Source organism: Rousettus aegyptiacus, unplaced genomic scaffold (assembly GCF_014176215.1).
Source record: "Rousettus aegyptiacus isolate mRouAeg1 unplaced genomic scaffold, mRouAeg1.p scaffold_m13_p_12, whole genome shotgun sequence".
In the NCBI taxonomy this organism is placed as follows: Eukaryota; Metazoa; Chordata; class Mammalia; order Chiroptera; family Pteropodidae; genus Rousettus; species Rousettus aegyptiacus.
In genome coordinates, this window is record NW_023416287.1 from 64,332,268 (window position 1) to 64,336,456 (window position 4,189).

General features: G+C 34.8%; 1 pseudogene; it reads left to right on the top strand.

Annotated features, from left to right (window-relative positions):
* The first annotated feature begins 2,863 nt into the window (after positions 1 to 2,863).
* LOC107521753 lies at positions 2,864 to 3,390 on the top strand (annotated as a pseudogene).
* The last annotated feature ends 799 nt before the right edge of the window (positions 3,391 to 4,189 follow it).

Sequence of the window (4,189 nt, forward strand, 5' to 3'; positions counted from 1 at the left end):
AGAAGTAAAAAGTAAAATAAACTGAATGATGAAAACTTTAGGTCATTTCTTTCAAAGTCATTTTCAGTGTTGCATTAAAAAAAGAAAATAGCAATCTACAACCACAACAATAAATGAGGTATGCGATTTAATTCTGGATATTACAGAGAGGCTTAATGAAGCAGAGAAGTGGATTTCCAGAGTAGAAGAGATTAAAGTCTGGGAAAGAAGTATACCTGTCTGGGGATTAAAAAACAAACAACTTTAAAAGGTCAAGGAACCTAGAAAAGAATCTCATAAAGGTAATATTTGAACTTCTGAAGTAAATTAAGGTGAGAAAATTTAGCTAAGAATGGAGTTATTTAAATAAAAGGTTGCCATAAAAAATCATGTGCATTGAAAAAATAAGTTTTATACTGGGTAGCTAAGGACTAATTATTAACAAAGTTGTAGCTGAACTAGATCTGGTTTGTAATATAGACCTTCTGGAGAGTAGTTATTTCAAATAAAATAATAGGTGTGAAAACACATTAAAAAGTTAAAAATAACTATATAACAATTTGATTTTGTTTCACATAAAATTTTAATTTAGGTGGAATAAAAATTGTTTGTTTGCAGCATGTAACAGGGCTAATAAAATTTTAAAGCCCTTTGTTTCGAATCCACTTTAATTAGGGTTTAAAAGTTACTTGGATAAACCTGAAATTATGGGTTAAAATGGGGCACAACTGCCTAAATATTTTCCAAATATTTTAATAAACCAAAAACCAAACCAAAACAAAATAAACCAATAGCACAAGAAACTCCAAGGAGATACGACAATCTAATGGCCATCTTGTTCTTCCAAACCTAATCTTAAAAAGTATGTTCTGGCTGAAATAAACTATGGCTCCATAGAATAAGGTTTGAATCTTTGATTAGATATTTTAAAATGATTAAAATTTAATAAATAATTCTATATGAAATCATTTATTCACTAGTCTAGCAATGAGTAAGGGAACAAAGATAATCTCTTCAGGTTTAGTTTGTTCTGCTACAATGTGTATTTCTGAAACTAGAATCAGGAAAATTTGCTCATGTGAGATGGGTAAATAAGAGAATGGTGTCAGTAAAATACTGAGGTCTCATGGTTTATGGATTTTCTGAGCACATTAATGCTTTGTATTTTCAATTAACAGCAGCTAACCATAATGTATCAGGGTTTAAAGCAGCACACCATAGACAAGCCTAGTTTTGTAATTTCACACAAACTTTTCCTCTTGCTTGTTCAGCTATGGACTCTGTCTTGGAAGTGCTTCACAAGAGTGATTTCCCTCCGATCTTGTTGCAATTTACCCTTGTCTCTACAACTTAGCATCCTTAACCTTTTCTTACCCAGGTCCATCAAACTACTACCATTTTTTCTTGAGGTAACATCCTATATAGTCTACAGCATTATTTTGTTTATTAAAAATTTACTATGTCTTTTCAACCATGTTATTTTTTTTAAAGATTGTTATTGATCTCATTAGTTCTCTGATGAAAAAGTTTTGAGTTTTCTATTCCTAATTCCATTTTCCATACACTTGGTTATATTTAGTGCAGTTTTACAGGATGTGAGGTTTTTCAGGAAATTCTTTTACCTTCTAATATTATGATATGCCCATGAATCTGCAACCCTACTTAGATTATGTGTTTGCTCTCTATATAGCACATCTTCCTGAGAAGTTTCAAATTCGCAGCACTGAATTATCAACTGTTAGATATTAAATCTCCAAAAAGTCAAATCTGGACATAAAAACAGAGTTTCAGAGTGAATAAAAAATCAAATTATTAGAGTGTAAACATATTTGCTTTGATATGAAGAGAATCATTGTTTTGATATCCATGGTATTGAAGGTATAATTAAGTATTTCAGTTTCTTATAACTCCATAACCTTAATCAGAAAGAGCATGTTCAGTTTTTCAAATTAATCATGTCTTCGTACACATAGGAATTTCTTTAAGATACATGTACACACACACTTATTAAAGCAATAAATAATGGCATTGTATTTAATAGGACAACTATAGTTCTTAGCTAACTTTTACTTTTTAATGGAAAAAATCTATTTTTTTTTCCAAGGAAGACTAGTAGTAATTTAATTAAAATGTACATGTAATAACAAACTTAGATAATTTAAGACATTTTGAGTTCTTAGAAAGGAACATAAAGGTCATAGTTAAAATGAACTTATAGGCTTTATGACATGAAAGAATGAATTAATAAAATGTAATTAAAATTATTTCAATTTACTTCTTTAAGCCTGATTTCTAGTCTGCAAAATAAGGATAATGATAACAGCTACCCAAAGCATTGTTGGGTGGATTAAACGAGATAATGTATGTAAAGTACTTAACATAATGGCTGGTCCATAGTAAGTATTAGTTAAACGTTAGTAATTATTGTAATTGATAATTAAAAATCTCATTGTTTAGAGCAGAGGTGCATTTACTGGCCCCAACATTTTAATGTTTGAGTCACATACTTTTTTTTTTTTTTTTTTTGCTACTACAGGTGTCATAGTTTGAATATTTTCCCTGAAAATATTGACCTTTGTAAAGGGCAAAATCAACAACAATGCACTGAGCGCCATTTCCAGGTAAAGGCCATGGCTAGGTGTTAAGGTGAGTCCAAAGCAATGTAAGCCCTACAATCAAAAGTTTACAATCCGCAGTGCTCTCGGCGGTCCCCCGGGTCTGTCTATTGATTCAACAGTGTTTGGACAGAACAGACCCAGGGACATCCCTTCTTTGAGACTTTTGCCACCCTCCGCCCTTTTTTCCAGTAGCAACCTTCAGCACCTTGGCTTCCGTGACCAGCCAACACCATGTTTTGAGATTAATTCCTTATTGCTGAACAACTATGAGCTCTCAAATCCATCAGAATTGTTCCACCCAGGTGGAGGCGACGTCAACCGCCTGATCGGCCTGTGTCTGCCGACCTCCTACACCTACCTCTCTCTGGGCTTCTATTTCGACTGCGACACTGTGGCTCTGGATGGCGCGGGTCCCTTCTTCCGCGGGTTGCGGAGGAGAAACGCGAAGGTGCCAGCATCTCTTAAAGATGCAAAATCAGCGTGGCGGCCGCACCGTCTTCCAGGACCTGCAAAAGCCTTTTCAAGATGAGTGTGGTACAACTCGGAATGCCAATGGAAGCTGACATGGCCCTGGAGAAAAATGTGAACCAGGCCCTTCTGGATCTGCATACCCTGGATTCTGCTCATGCAGACTCCCATCTCTTTAACTTCCTGGAGAGCCATTTCCTAGATGAGGAGGTGAAACTCACCAAGAAGATGGGCGACCATCTGACTAAACACTGCAGGCTAGGTGGCCCACAGGCTGGGCTGGGCTAATTTCTCTTTGAAAGGATCAACCCTCAAGCATGACTAAGAGCCTCTGGAGCCGAGGCTTTTGAAGGGCCCATCTGCATCAACCAGGTGTTGGCCTCTCCCTGAAACCAAACAGGTAACTTTTTAACCATCCTGGAGCCCTCTCCCATGCTTTGGCCCAAATTGAAACAATAAAGCTGTTCGTAGCCAAAAGAAAAAAAAAATACAATCTACTCTAACAAAGAAAACACAGGAAAGTAACGATTTAGTTTTCCTGCAATGTAATGTTACTTATATGACACTTTTGACTCACAGTTTTTACCTTTTCCCCACATAAAAATTAACTCTTTTTAAAAGAACGAGCTCTTTATCAAATTTAGTTTAAGTGAGCATTATTATTGTATATAAATATTTTACCTACTGCGGAGGCTCCCAAATCTTAATGGCTTGGTAAGTCAAATGAGAAGGTAAAATAAAGTTTAGAGGATATGGTCTGTCATTTCATCACAGTGTATGCCAAAGACAAAAAGGCATAAAAACCTCAAGTAAAAGATTTTATAGGTGTTCTGATTCTTTCGTCTGTGTTAGTGCAAAATTCTTTGTTAGTCATACTAATTTTAACTTCTCCATTTCATATTACACATAGCTGCTTAAAATAGATAGTTTTCCTCTTTGCAAGGACATGAAGCAACATTTTGATTAGAATAATATCAGATTAAGGTCTTTAAGTTTATAATCATGGCATTTTATGAAATGGTAAGCCACTTCTACATCTCACCTACCTTTCCCTATACTTGAATAAATTTAAGTTCTGTGAATTTCTTACCAGATTTTTGAAAAGCTATTAAAAAGTCAGATGG